Below are 15,905 nucleotides of genomic sequence, written 5' to 3'. Positions count from 1 at the left end.
GGGCATCAAGCTCAACCTCGAGAAGTGTGTGTTTGGGGTCCCTCGAGGCATGCTCTTGGGATTCATAGTCTCGGAATGCGGCATCGAGGCCAACTCGGAGAAGGTCTTGGCCGTGACCAGCATGGGACCAATCTGAGACCTTAAGGGAGTGCAGAGGGTCATGGGATGCCTTGCGGCCCTGAGCCACTTCATCTCACGCCTTGGCGAAAAAGGCTTGCCTCTGTACCGCCTCTTGAGGAAATCCAAACGCTTTTCTTGGACCCCTGAGGCCAAAGAAGCCCTCGCCAAGCTCAAAGCACTGCTAACCAATCCTCCCGTCCTGGTACCGCTGGCCAGGGATGAGGCCCTCTTACTCTACATCGCCGCAATGACCCAAGTGGTCAGCGTGGCCATGGTAGTAGAGAGGCAGGAAGAGGGGCATGCTCTACCCATCCAACGACCTGTCTACTTCATCAGCAAAGTGCTCTCCGAGACCAAAACACGCTACCCCCACATCCAGAAGTTGATCTACACCGTAGTCTTGGCTCGACGCAAGCTGCATCACTACTTTGAGTCCCACCTAGTAACCGTGGTGTCGTCTTTCCCCTTGGGAGAGATAATCCACAACCGGGAGGCCTTGGGTAGGATAGCCAAGTGGGCTGTCGAACTCATGGGGGAAGCCCTGACCTTTGCGCCTCAGAAAGCAATAAAGTCTCAGGTCTTGGCCGATTTTGTGGCTGAGTGGACCGACACCCAACTGCCACCTGCTCAAATCCAGACGGAGTGCTGGACCGTGTACTTCGACGGGTCCCTGATGAAGACCGGGGCTAGCGTGGGTCTGCTCTTCATCTTGCCCCTTGGGGTACACATGCGCTACATGGTTCGGCTCCACTTCGCCACCTCCAACAACGTAGCCAAGTACGAAGCCCTCGTCAATGGCTTGTAGATCGCCATCGAACTCGGAGTACGGCGTCTCGACATCTGGGGTGACTCGTAGCTCATCGTCGATCAAGTCATGAAGGAGTCAAACTGCCTCGACCCCAAAATGGAGGCGTACTGCAAGTTGGTACGTCGCCTAGAAGACAAGTTCGACGGCCTCGAACTCAACCACATCGCGCGGAAATACAATGAGGCCGCGAACGAACTAGCAAAGATGGCGTCGTCATGGGCTCCGGTCCCCCCAAACGTCTTTGCCAGAGACCTCCACAAGCCTTCCATCGACTGCGCCATGGCAGCGGAAGAGGGCCCGCCGGCCGAACCCATCGCAGGGCTCGACGCCCCCTTTGCCGCCGAGACTCCTTTAGCCGAGCCCGAGGTCATGGAAGTCGACACGGAGCCCCCCAGACCGACCAGGACATGGACTGGCGAGTCCTGTTCCTTGATTGGCTCGCTCGGGGAGAGCTTCCTACTGACAGGACCAAAGCCCGATGGCTTGCGTGACAAGCCAAAACTTACGTCCTCTGCAATGGCGAGTTATACCAACGAAGTCCATCTGGCGTCCTCCAACGATGCATCACCACTGAGGCAGGCTAGGCCCTACTTTGGGACTTGCATGGGGGGCCTATGGGCACCATGCGGCGCCTCGGATGCTCGTCGGAAATGCCTTCCGCCAAGGGTTCTACTGGCCAATGGCGGTTGCTGACGCCACCAAGTTAGTACGCTCCTGCGAAGGATGCTAGTACTACGCACGGCAGACGCACCTCCTGGCCTAGGCCCTCCAAACCATCCCCATTACATGGCCGTTTGCCGTGTGGGGGCTCGACATGGTCGGGCCTCTACAGAAGGCCCCCGGGGGCTACACCCATCTGCTGGTAGCAATCGATAAGTTCTCCAAATGGATCGAGGCTCGCCCGATCAATCAAATTAAATCCGAGCAAGCGATGCTATTCTTCATGGACATCATCCACAGGTTTGGGGTTCCGAACACCATCATCACCGACAATGGGACACAGTTCACCAGCCAAAAATTCCTGACATTCTGCGACAACCACCACATCCGTGTGGCCTGGTCGGCCGTAGGACACCCAAGGACAAACGGCCAAGTAGAACATGCTAACGGCATGATCCTACAAGGCCTCAAGCCAAGAATTTACAACTGGTTGAAGAAGTTCGGCAAGAAATGGCTTGCCGAACTCCCATCGGTCATCTAGAGCCTGAGGAACACTCCAAGCCGAGCCACAGGGTTCACACCTTTCTTCCTGGTCTATGGTGCCGAGGCTGTCCTCCCCACTGACTTGGAATATGGTTCCCCACGGCTACAGGCCTACAACGAGCAAAGCAACCGCACCACCCGCGAAGACACCCTCGACCAACTGGAGGAAGCCCGAGATGTGGCGCTACTACATTCGGCCAAGTACCAGCAAGCCCTATGGTGCTATCAGGCCCGGCGCATTCGAAGCCGAGACCTGAAGGTAGGCGACCTAGTGTTGAGGCTAAGGCAGAGCAACAAGGGCCGCCACAAGCTGACCCCACCGTGGGAAGGACCATACATTGTCGCCCAAGTGCTGAAGCTCGGGACCTACAAGCTAGCCAACGAGAAGGGCGAAATTCTCAACAACGCTTGGAACATAGAACAGCTACGTCGCTTTTACCCTTAAATTTCCAAGCATTGTATACATTGTTTCTCGAAATACAATTAAGAAGCGTTCTTCAGTTGTTCTAATTCTTCGAGAAACCCCACGAGCCCATCAAAGGCCTCGGCATTACGATAACGTCACAAGGGAGACACGGCTCTGCTTTTGCAGAACTGAGCCTCCCTCGGGGGCTAGATGGGGGATTCACCCCTAAGTCCCACGCACCATTTTTTAGTCGTTTTTCGAAAAAATTCCTATGCCAAAACTCTCTAGCACGCTCTGACGAATCGGTTGTGAAAAAACCTAAGGACCGAAAGTCTGTCTCAGGGCCAGAAGGCCGGTAGAGTTGTGAGACGGCCTACGCCTCCGGGCTACGACACTCCCTCACCACCTTTCGCCTAAGGGGCGGCTTAGGTTCCAATGGGGGCTTTTTTTGCAAAAGACATCTGATCAGAGACAACAGAGGGCAGAGGCTCGGAAATACAAGAAAAATGATTAAGAAGCACGAGTACTTTAAAAAAGGCCTCGACGGCCACAAGCGTTACGAAACAAAGTTAATCCCCATTCTATTTACATGGCCTCTTGGGCCTAGGTCAAGGCTTAGGGCCTCCAGCATCAGCAGATGACGGGGGAGGGACCACCTCCTCTTCGAACAGCTTAGCCAGCACCGTACCAGGGCCCTCCGCCGCCTCTATCAGCTTCGCGACCACCTCATCGGCCTCCTCGTCATCATCGGGTAGGACATAGCCATCGCTGATGGCCTGGAGGTCAACGCTGATGTAGTGCGAGGCGATGACGGGCAGCGCGCGCTTGACGCCCGTGTGCAGCACTCCTCGAAGCCGCTCGCGCACTTGGCCGCTCAACGCAATTAGACGGCTCCCAAGGGAGCTGACTGACTGAACCCCCTCGACCTCTAGGGCCTCACAGGTGATACGGGCGGCACCTTTCAACGTGTCGTGCTCCCCGATCTCGGTCTCGAGCACCGCCTACACCGCGACGGAAGCCTCGGATGCTCGGGTGACCTCCGCCTCTAACTCTGCGCCATAGGAAATGAAATGGGGTTGAGCACAAAGGAAAACAAGCCAAATAGGGACGGAAGCCTACGGGAGTCACCCTTGGCCTTCTGCTCCCAGCATCGGACCTCGACCCGAGAGGCCTCGGCTTTCTCCTTCCAGCGCTGGGCCTGGACCCGGGAAGCCTCAGCCTTCTCCTTTAGGCGCTGGGCCTCGACCCGAGTAGCCTGGGCCGCCCTGGAAGCCTCGGTCCCCAGCTCTACATCACACCAGGGAGTTAGGGGGCGAACACAAGAAAAGCGAATAAAACGAGGGGAATAGGACTCACCCTCGGCCTTTCCCCTCCACACCACAGCCTCGGTCCGAGAGGCCTTAGCCACCTTAAGGGCCTCATCCAAGGCGCCTTTCGTCAGCTGGTGCACACTCTGCTCCACCCCTAGCTGCCTAGCAATGACCTTGCCCGAGGTCGTGGCTTCTTCTACCCGAGACCTGAAGGCATCCCGATCACTGGCCACGCGGGTCAGCTCCTCCTCCAACTCCTTGACTCACGCCGCTAGAGGGGCGACCTACTCCTGGGCCATGGCTGCCTCGACCTTCGCATCGGCACAATGAAGGCGGAGGTCCTCCACCTCTATGCTCCGCACCGACAGGAGCTCGTTGGCACTGGCAAGCAGGCCCTTCTACCGCTGAAGCTGGTCCCAGACATCCCTCTCCTGCCAGAGAAAAACTGACTTCCCAAGGGACCGGGTCTCAAGCTCCTGGGTGAACAGAACAGGGGTCACTCACTATAAGAAAACTCGGAAAAAGATGACACCGCATGAGAAAAGAAAGAGCGAACCTGGGTGACTCTGGGCAGATCGTCAGCCACCACGGACAGCGCCGTCCGCAGTGACCACTCCGCCAGCTGGCGGTATTGCTCGAAGGTGTCCCAGCGCCCACCCTCGGCTGTGTCCTCGAGGGTGAACAGAGGCTCCCCCTCAGGGTCGTCCTAGCTCTGCCATAGGACACGCGGGTGATCCCACCCATGGGGCTCGGGCCGTACCCGCGCAAGGGCCAAGCTTCCCTCGCTCGAGGTCAGAACCGGCTATTCCACGGCACCGACCACCTCAGCGTCGACCACCTCCTGCGCCCAGGAAGTATCGTCGGAGGAGATCGGATGGACCTCCGCCTCCCGGGCGCTCTCCTGCAATGACGGCGGGCCTTGCACCAAGGGTGCCACCGAGGCCTCCGCCGCCTTCATCTCCACTTCTTGGGTCGACAGCCTCTCCACAATCACGTCGGCCTCGGTGGTCCTAGGGGCTCCGGCCTCCGCCATCGTGGCCTCGGTGGTCCTGGGGGCTCCGACCCCGTCGTGGCGGCCTCGGCAGCCCTGGACGCCCCGGCCTCCGTCGCCTCGGCCTTGGAGACCCTAGGGGCCTCGATCTCGGTGGCCTCGGCAACTGAGGGCACCTTGGCCCCATTCGACTCATGAGCCTCGCCCTCGTGGGGCGGAGGTGCTCCCTCCCCTGTCTGCGTCAGGGTCACCTCGGTAGCCCCTCCTTGGGTGGCCAGCTCCTTTGGATCGGCCCTCGCTGACGCCGCGCCATGTTGTATGGTGGCTTGCGCCTCTGCCACCCAGTGGGCGGTAGAGCCGGGGTTCACCTTGAGCGCCTTAAGGGGCGCCAAGGTAGGCACCTCCGTAGGTTGCTTCCGGCTAAACACAAAACACTTACAGGGTCAGCATGAGACCGAAGAACGAACGGAAAACGCTGTGGCTCCACAAAAAATACGCTTACCTCGAGCGGGGCTGCAACCGCTTTGGCACGGCGACCCTCGTCTGCAAAGGCGGTGGCGGTGGCAGAGGCACAGCCTCTGTATCCACCAGCATCGGCCGGTCCTCGATGGACCCTAGCGCCCCCTCGGTCCTCTGCGGGGGCAGTTGCATCGCCCCCACCGCTGCCGTCGAGCCCACTGGGCTGACGACACACTTTCCCAGCGCCCGTGCCTCGGGCGTGTCGGCCTCGGCCCCGAGGCGGGCGATTGCTGACCCCGGGGCAGCTCCTCCTCCTCCCCCTGGGAGCGCCGGGATGCTTGCCGATGCCTCGGGCACCGTCTCCTCGATGTCAGGGAGATGGTCCAGGGGACCCTGCCCCATCTCGCCCTCATCATCTCCGTCCGAGGTGTCTGTCGATAGCAACGGTGAAGGGGACGCCTCCAACAGGAGATCGTCCTTCCTTTGCTGCTGACGGCGCTTCTCCAGTTCCTCGCGCGCAAGGATCTTCTTCGTGCGCTTCGCCACCTTGGCGTCCTTCCACCTTTTTTGTGCCTCGGCGTGTGCCTGGTTGGCCACCCACTGCCTTGCGTCCTCGGGAACAGGCGGCGGGGAGGCTCGCACATCCCTCATCCCCTGCAGGAACGGCGAACACGGATAAGAGAACAAGAAACAATGAGAAACGGGGAGGCCTCGGGGGCTGCAGCGGCACGTGACTTACCAGCGAGAGGAACCCCCACGACGGGCGCATCGCGAAGGGGGTCAGGCCACTACCCCTCAGCTTCACCTCCACCGTCTCCCTCACTCGGCGAAGAATTTCCTCGTCGGAAAGGGCGGAGGCAGACATCCGGATGCCCTCGATCGGCTCATCCGGCCTCATCTCGAACAGGCGCCACCGCCGAGCCATCAGCGGCAGCACCCTCCATCGATGGAAGGCGGCCACGACCACAGCCGCAGTAAGGCCACGGTCCCATAGCCTCTCCAGCCCCTCCAGGAGTAGCTGTAGCTTGGGCTGATCCTCCCTTGGGACGCCATACTTCCACCTCTCTAGGCAGCTCCCCACAACCCGCCTGGTGTAGGGGGGAAGTCCACCATCGTCGTTGCGAAGATAGAACCAGCTCGTGTACCATCGGCGATTGGTTGACGCGAGCTGGGCCAGGATGTAGAGGTGCTGACGGTCCTGGCGCACTTGGAGAGTGCAGCCGCCGGCCCTCACTGCCTTCCTTGTGCCCGACATACCCGTCGGCTTGGTGGTATACCTAGCCCGGAAGAGGTGGAGCCATAGCTCCCAATGGGGAGCAATCCCCAGATATCCCTCGTAGACAGCGACGAAGATGGCCGCCTGCGCAGTGGAATTAGGGTTGAAGTTGTGGAGCTCCACGTCGTAGTAGTGCGGGAGCGCCTGCATGAACCGGTCTACCGGAAGGTCAAGGCCGTGCTCATGAAAAGGCACGAAGCTCATGACGTAACCGTCGCGAGGCCTCGGCTCCGGCTCACCCAACGGAGCGATCCACTCCGGCCTGTTGGGGTCGGTAACCAGACAAAGAAGTCTACCGTCAACGAGCGACTGAAGCATCTCCACGGTGATGTTGGATGGACCCCAAGGGTCTGCCTCGATGACAACAATGTCACCAGCCATGAGGGCGATGGAGGGTTTGACTACGGCGGTGAGTCTCTCTCTCCCTCTCTCTCTCCGCCTCGCCTCTCTCCCTTCTTCCTCCCAGGGCTCTCTGCTCTAGCGATGGCTCAAAGGCGGCAAAGCTAATGCAGGCAAGGTAAGGAGGGGAGGGGCGAGGCTCGTTGCGTATTTATGCAGGATGAAGGCGAAATGGATGGGCGACAAAATCGGGGAAGTTTCCCTCAGATCCAGCGCAGTTAATCTTGATCCAATTTTACTGCCCATGTGCCCACCTTTTCCTCGTTAATTGTGGGAATAGTTACGTCCCATCCACTGACACCATGTCGCGTCTGACCGCTACAGCGGTAGGCATCGTTCTGCCTCCCCGAGAAAATCGCCTCAAAAGGCGCGCCAGCCATTGTCGAGCCGACGAGGGAGATATCCCCCCACCTTATTCCTTTCAGACGAAGGAACTAGGCGCCGAGCCCATTACGGTCCAAGGATTCGAAGGCTGGGCCCCTAAGGGTTTCGACAGCCGCCCCAGGGCAATAGAGTCAGGAACGACCGTGGGCGAGCCCACATGGGGCCGAGGCCCAAGCAAGCGAAATGCTTGGGACGCTCTAAGTCGTGTCCGAGACCAGCAGGGAGGTCTCCAAATGGGATCCCACTGTAGGGAGACACCGAGCCACCGAGGCCCAGCGAACAGCCCCGACACCCACTAGAGAAATCCTCTGGTACTCTTGGAGTACGTCTCTGGACCGCTAGCCGACCCCTAGCGAACGGGGCACGGGCCTCCACTCGAACTCACCCGATAACAGCTCACCGGAAGTGCCATCGCTCGCGCCCATCGAGGGTAGCTTGGCATATTCCACCCCTCCTTCTGAACGAAAAGGAAGCGCGAGGGTCGTACAAAAAGGCAGGGGAACCCCTGACGGCCCTCTTGCTCTATGTAGAGGCTAAGGGGCTCTTCCTGGAACCTTGCTGAGACCCAATGACCTAGGCTCGCATTCGAGGGGGCTCGGCAAAACAACCCCTCCTTCCGAGCGAAAAGGACGCGCGAGGGTCGTTCAAAAAGCCAGGGGAACTCCTAATGACCCTCTCGCTCGGTGTAGAGGCTAGGGAGCTCTTCCTACAGATATGCCGAGACCCCGCGACCTAGGCTCGCACCCGAGGGGGGCTCGGCAAACAAACCCTCATGCGCGAGGGGCGTATAAAAAAGCCAGGGGAACTCTTGATTGCCCTCTCGCTCCGTGCAGAGGCTCGGGGGCTCTTCCTGCAGCTTTGCCGAGACCCAGCGACCTAGGCTCACACATGAGTGGGCTCGGCAAACAACCCCTCCGTCCAAACGAAAAGGATGTGCGAGGGTTGAATAAAAAAGTCAGGGGGACCCCTGACCGCCCTCTCGCTCCGTGCGGAGGCTCGGGGGCTTCTCCTGCACCCAAGACAAAGACGAGCGACCCAAGCCCGCACTTGAAGACTCAAAAAGACGTGATAAAGGGCATCGAGCCCGTTATGGTCCAGGGGTTCGAAGGCTGGGCCCCTAAGGGTTTCAACAGCTGCCCTAGGGCAACAGAGTCAGGAATGACTATGGGCGAGCCCGTACGGGGCCAAGGCCTAAGCAAGCGAAACGCTTGGAACATCCTAAGTCGTGTTCGAGACCGGCAGGGAGGTCTCCGAATGGGATCCCACCGTAGGGAGGCACCGAGCCACCGAGGCCCAGCGAACGGCCCTGGCACCCACTAGAGAAACCCTCTGGTACTCTTGGAGTGCGTCTCTGGACCGCTAGCCGACCCCTAGGAAACAGGGCACGGGCCTCCACTCGAACTTACCCGATAACAGCTCACCGGAAGTGTCACCGCTCGCGCCCACCGAGGGTAGCCTAGCATATTCCACCCCTCCTTCCAAGTGAAAACGAAGCGTGAGGGTTGCACAAAAAGTTAGGGGAACTCCTGATCGCCTTCTCGCTCCATGCAGAGGCTCAGGGGTTCTTCCTGTGATTTTGCCGAGACCCTGCGACCCGAACTCGCAGTTGTGGGCTCGACAAATACGATAACATCCCTCGGTCAATGTGAGAAAAAGACCCTAGAGGAATGAATTCACTCCCCCAGGGCCTCGGGGGCTACACCCGGCGGGTGCGCTCGCGCGCACCCACCGAGGCCTCGAAGTACGAAACACTATTCCACCAAGAGCTATCGCAAGTCAAGCCTCGTTAAAACCTCAAGAAGAGCGCTCACTCTCTCCCTGAGGCTCGAGGGCTACTGTCGGGTACCATAAAATGGGGTACCCCGAACATTTACCGAAAGAATCACTTAAGCCCTATCAAAGACAAAGCCAAAAGGTGAAACATCGGTTGACCTCCGGCATTGTCCGAGCCCATTGGCTCTCCGCCTTGCATGAGGCCTCGCATGGGAGGCCTCGACGGCCTGCCAAATCTCCGCCTCGCGTGAGGTGTTGCACAGGAGGCCTCGACGAGGAACCAATTCTCTGTCTCGCCCGAGGCCCCACGTGTAAAGCTTCGAAACAAGACAGTGATTCTCCGTATCGCTTGAGGCCGGCTCGGTAATAACCCGTCGCTTCTGTCTCGACCAATCTTCCCGACAGCGCGTCGCGTCCCATTAATGCGCCAACCACTCCCGCAATATCAGCCGGACGACGGCTCGACACTGCGGAGTGGCCGACGAGACGGGAAGTCACGTCAACGCCATACCGTCCTGGACAGGGCGTGGTGGGGATTACCGGGCACTGTGCTCTGGTGCTGTGCCCACGATCAGCGCCTGCACTACACTGTGCCACCTAACCCCCGCCCCAGAGACAACGCGGCATGGGGAGTCAAGTCCGGGTCACCATAGCCTCGGAATTAGCGTATGAGACCAACTACTCCCTCCAAGCCTCGGCAATCCACTTCAGGGTCTCGGCAACCCCGGGATTCACGTCTGCCGAGCCTCCCACGATGGCTCGGCCTCGGCACCAACTAAGCCTTGGCTTCTCGCGCAGTCAACACATAGTGACCAGCACGCCGACCACCACGCCCGCTTCGAGATAACACTGGAGCTCCCACGACGCATAGGATCGGATGTAACCGGCGCGTCGCCCCAGTACTTCAAGGACGAGACCACTCCGTCGCCCATGCTGCCACCGTAACAGGCTACAGGGCTCGGACATGCCGCCTCCGTCCGCACGACGCCATGTAGCTAGCGAATGTATCACCCTTGTCCTCCCCTACAACTATAAAAGGGAGGGACCTAGGCCGTTTCTAGGATCGGGCACTTACGATTAGGCCTATGCCCATGCAATGAACTCACGCATAAACGCGCAGACGAACGCTCGAGCTTTCCCGCTGCCTGAGATCAACATCTCAAGCAATCCACGCCGCTCCACGTAGAGACCTGGGACTAGCTCCCTCTCTCGCCCTGTTTGTAACCCCCTACTACGAGCACTTCGCTGCAAGGAATACAAGATCGATCTCTCAAACTGGACGTAGGGTGCTCATTACCCGAACCAGTATAAACCTTGTGTCTGTTTGCATCACCATCCGGAATTGGGAACACGCAGTACAAATTTACTAGTTGGTTGAGGGCCCGCTGGTCCGAAACACCGACACCCGGCCAGCGGGTTGACGCAGGAGCGCTAGACCAACCCGACTAGCTTAAACATTAAACTGACAGCGTCTCGCAGGACCCGAACCCGATGGAGAACGTATAAGGGGTGTTTGGTTCGAGCTACTAAACTTTAGTAGCTGCTAAACAATTTAGTCACTTTTAGTAACTCTAGAGTTACGACTAAAGTCCTTTTAGTAACTTTTAATCATATTATTTGGTTGAAAAGTTACTAAAGTGACTAAAAGCTACTAAATTTAGTAGCTACTAGACAAACCAAACATGCTCTAAGTTATATACGCACACGAGATGCATACTACTTTTCCATGCAAACATCAGCCTGGCTAATTAGAGCATGTCCATCAAATTGAGAAAAAAAATCTTCTTTCTCTAAAAACCATCGTATAGGAGAATAAGCTTTAAAAAACCAATTTTCTTAAACGTCATGAAAACTTGAGTCACATCAGGTGACGTGTTGGTTGTGTGGCACAGCCACGTCGTATTTGTTATCTTGTGATTTGTTTATACTTTATCCGTTCCAAATTATGTGTCACTTTGATTTTTTAAAAATAAAAAAACAGCTTTTCTAGATCCCCTTTCTCATCCTCTTTCCATAAATTTTTCTCAATCTTCTGAAATCTCTCCTCCCTCCCATGCACGAGGAAGGAGAGACTGCTTCAAGCCGTGTTTAGTTTCAGGAAGTTGAAATTTTGGACTACTGTAGCACTTTTCGTTTTTATTTGGTAATTAATGTTCAAATATGGACTAATTAGGCTCAAAACGTTCGTCTCGTAATTTTCTATCAAACTATGCAATTAATTTTTTTCGTTTACATTTAATGCTCCATGCATAGAACGTAAACATTTAATGTGATAGCTACTGTAGCACTTTTTAGAATTTTGTGTTGAAACTAAACATGAGCTCAATCCCTTTCCACCTCCACAACAGGTTTTTCACGCCACCGCTTGATCGCTTGATCAAGTCAATCCGAGACAGAGATTTGCGCCTTGTCTAGTTCTACTCTAAATTCTTAAAAAGTGCTACGGTATCTATCACATCGAATGTTTGCGGTCCGTGCATGGAGCATTAAATGTAGACGAAAAAAAACTAAGTGCACAGTTTGGTGAGAAATTACGAGACGAACATTTTGAACCTAATTAGTCCATAATTGAACACTAATTATTAAATAAAAACAAAAGTGCTAGAGTCTAGTGGGCGAGCCATGCAGGCCCTGCTATGCGGCAGGCGGGCCTATCGCATCAACCGTTGAGCAGCGGTACAGCGTCGTAGGCAACAGACATCGGTGTGCCCAACTGTGAGCCATCACACCGTGCTTGTCCGCCCCCGTGTAGCGCGCAGGAGGCTAGCAGCGCCATCGAGACCGCCTTGGCCGTCGAGTGTTGTGCAATGTGAGAGAAGAAAGAGAATAGGAAAGGAGTGGAAGAAAAATAATGTAATGAACCACTGACTTGTTGGTCCCATATGTTTGTGGATGAAAAGGGGTGGATCTTGGGCCCGTTTGGTTTCTGGATGCAGCGAGCAATGCCAAGCGCCAGAGTTTATGGCGGCGCCAGAGTCTGTGGAGCCAAAAACTCACAGCACACAAGTGGCGAGAAATACTACTAAGAGCATGTACAAAATCAATGACATGCTGAACTTGAATAGGCAACGAAACAACAACATTAGCAGGGTGTGGCAGACTTTACTGTAGTGCGGCTAGTGGTGGCAGACAACCAAACACTCTCCTTTTCTCAATCTATTTCAACATACACTCCCTCTCTTCTTTAATCTTATTTTCTCAATCTCCTATACTGACATTTTAGGGAGAATGGATGTTCAATCCGGTGGAGTTGCTCTTAGATCTCCTTTTGTCAGGCTCCTCAAGGCTCTAGCTCCGCTACAACAGTGGAAAGCCAAAAACATTGGTTTCAGCAACTCCTAATGTTGGCAAGTTGGTGTTGGGCGGAGTCAGAGCCCTGCACATACTGTACAAGAGCGGCAAAGTGTAGCACATTGACCCTTCAATAGCCGAACTAAATTAAGCTGTCACCATTGGCCTGAACTTAATTTAATTCAACTAAAAAGTGCTAACATTTATGATACAAAATAGAGTTAAATGCATCATAGGTCCATTAACTTGTGAGGAGGTTTCGGTTAAGTCCATCAACTTTTAAAGTGGTTTTTTGGATCTATAAACTTTGTATGCCGTATCACTTAAGTCCATATCCCGCCACGCGGGCTTCTCATGCTGACGTGGTCTGCTGACATGTCCTTCTGAAGTAGCTTTTGGCAATGCATTTTGTCAAACAGCTTGTGGGCGACGGCGACAGCGTCCCCGGCGCGCTGAGCAGCGAACCCGACAGCGCGTTGCCGCCACGATCTCGTCCACCCGCGCGCGGAGCCGCGCGTTGGTCCACACGACCCTCCAGTCGGCCGTCCCCGGGACACGGCTCAGCAGCCGCCGTACCAGGCCCTGCAGCGCGGACGCAACGAGGCCGAGAGCGACGGAGAGCGGCGCGGACAGGTCCATCTTCAGGGAGGTCGTGGAGTGGACGTGCTCCCTGATGAACTCCGCGACCTCGCCGCCGGGACCGCTCGCCGTGAGGCCGAAATCCACGCCGAACGCCGCCTGCCCAATGATGTCCGTGGCCAGCTTGAGCGAGAGGTCGGAGAAGTCGACGTCGCCGTTCTCCTGAACCCCCGCCGCCAGTATTGCGTCCGCGGCGCGCTCGATGCAGTGCTGTATGGTGGGGACGACGCCGGCGGCGTCGCAGGGCACGACGAGCTCAAGCTCGAGTGCGACGTGGCCGCGCCGCCCGCGACCACCACCAGCAGAAGCACCGACAGCATCCTAGCACCACGCATGTCGAGGCCGTGACCGGACCTCCACGGCGTCCAGCGGCCGTAGCCGGAGCTCCATGGCGTCGAGCAGCTGTGCGGGGAGGGCGGGCGTCGAGGCCGCGACCGGACCTCCATGAGCCGGAGCTCCGTCGGGCGTCGCGGCCATGGCCAGGCAGCTGATGGTCCCGTATGTGCTATGGATAACCACGTTCTCCTCCGGTAGTGTCACCTGCATGCCGTCGAACAACAGTGTCACTGGTGGCCACGCCATGGCGGTGGTGTTGAAGCACGTGTCGAACCCTCCCAGCGAGGACACGGGCGCGCCAACGCGGTGCCGGACCCCTGCTGAGGCTGGGCGCAATGCGGGCACGACGGCCACCATGGCGAAGGGAGGAAGGACTTCCTGTCAGCGGTGCTCGACGCTCGGGACCGCAGCGCGGCGCTGCGGGAGCTGCTCACGCCGGACCACGTCAGCGCGCTCACCTACGAGCACCTCCTCGCCGGGTCGGCCACCACGACGTTCACGCTCTCGTCCGCAGTGTACCTCATCGCCGGCCACCCGGAGGTCGACGGCTTTGGGCCGCGCGGCGCCGTGCCGACCGCCGACGACCTGTAGCACCGATTCCCCTACCTTGATCAGGCATGTGACATGACAACGCAGCGTCACGTGTAAGAGTAGGACAACGGGCGTGAACTTAGAGCCTTTTTGGTAGGGCTCCTGCAGGGGCTTCAGCTCCGGCTCCTACAGGAGTTGTGCCAAACGCCTATTTTGGAAAGGGCTCCGCATGGGGAGCCGGTCAAGAGCCGGAGCCATTTTTTACCTGCGCAGGAGAAGCCTAAAAAACGAGCTTCGCGCGGCTCCTTGTTGTGGGTTCACGTCGTCTAGTGCGAAGGAGCCGTTTTGCCAAACGTTTTCCAGAACGGCTTCAACTCCTCCAGAGGAGCTGCTCCTTCAGAGGAGCCTGAGCCGGAGCCATTTTTAGAGGAGCCAGAGCCCTGCCAAATAGGCCCTTAAGCTTCCATTTGCATCTTTGCAGGTCATAAAGGAGGCCATGAGATTCTACACAGTGTCGCCACTGATCGCCAGGGTGACGTCTCGATAAACCGAGCTTGGAGGCCACACGCTCCCAAAGGTATAGACGGGCACATCTCACCACCAGGCGTTGGGCATTGGCATTGGCATGGTGTTCGTCCTGTTCATGCATGGTTCACCGCGGCCAGGGCATGTGGCTGTGGATGGCGCCGGGCGTTCTGTCCCGTGATGTCGCCAACTTCCCGGACCCCGGCGCGTTTCGGCTGGAGCGGTTCGACCCGATGAGCAAGGAGCAACACGGGCGGCACCCGTGCACGCACATCCCCTTCGACATCAGCCCACGGGCGTGCATGGGGCAACGGTTCACGCTGTAGGAGGTGAAGCTATCCATGGTGCACCTGTACCGGCGTTTCCTCTTCTAGCGGTCGCCACGGATGGAGTCACCGCCGGAGCTCCAGTTTGGGATCACGCTGCAGGAGGTGAAGCTGTCCATGGTGCACCTAATGTGGCGCCACTGATCGACCTGCTGGAGGCGTCGGGCTCCTCCCATGACTCGCCCATGTCGATGTGAGCAGCAACGCACTGTCGGGCTCGCTACTCGGCGCGCTGGGGACGCTGTCACCGTTGCCCACAAGCGGTTTGACAAAATGCATTGCCAAGAGCTGCTTTAGAAGGACATGTTAGCAGACCACGTCAGCATGAGAAGCCCGCGTGGCGGGATATGGACCTAAGTGATACGGCATATAAAGTTTATGGACCAAAAAAGCCACTTTGGAAGTTGATGGCCTAACCAAAACCTCCTCACAAGTTAATGGACGTCTGGTGCATTTAACTCTACAAAATAAGTACCATTGAATTAACTATGAAATATATTTTTATAGTAAACTTAGTTGGAGACATAAATGTTAATATTATTTACTATAAACTTGGTAAAAGTTAAGCTAGTTTAACTTATATATAAATCTCATAGTTACATCCTTTTATGGATAGAGGGAGTAGCAATAACTGTTGAGCTATCCCACCACATGGATGATGATTTGGAGCGCAGCAAAAACAGCGCATAAGACCAGTGCTTGTGCACAGATGATTTTGGTTGAGATAATTTGTTGAGAAGGGTGTGAAACACATAAACCCCCAACTCCTTTTCACCTATTGCTGCACTTGGAGAGTGAGGGAGTAGAACACACACAACACAACGTGAGGGAGAAGAGAGGAAAAAAAGGAGAAGCAAATCTGTTCAGATTTGGTGGCTCTGACCCAATTGTCTTCAAGCTTGTGATTGAAGGCTCAAATGTGTTTGGATAGGCATAAATTTTGGTGAGCTCATTCTACACTTAGACTACTTTGATCTATTCCATTGGTTTGAAGATTGGTTGAGTAAAGCATAAAATTCGAGAGGGTTTTGTTAGCTCTAGTTACAACAGTTTCAAGACAAAGTATTTTTGGTAGATGATTGATTTGGGTGGTGAAACGGTGTTTGATTGAGCTGAAACTTGGTTAGT

The 15,905-nt window shown here is 56.4% G+C and overlaps 1 pseudogene; it reads left to right on the top strand.

Moving 5' to 3' along the window:
• Positions 1-13,755: 13,755 nt before the first annotated feature.
• LOC136460862 (cytochrome P450 711A1-like) lies at positions 13,756-14,921 on the top strand (annotated as a pseudogene).
• The last annotated feature ends 984 nt before the right edge of the window (positions 14,922-15,905 follow it).

The sequence above is a fragment of the Miscanthus floridulus genome, chromosome 6 (genome assembly GCF_019320115.1).
Source record: "Miscanthus floridulus cultivar M001 chromosome 6, ASM1932011v1, whole genome shotgun sequence".
Classification (NCBI taxonomy): domain Eukaryota; kingdom Viridiplantae; phylum Streptophyta; class Magnoliopsida; order Poales; family Poaceae; genus Miscanthus; species Miscanthus floridulus.
This window is presented reverse-complemented; position numbering and strand designations above follow the sequence as displayed.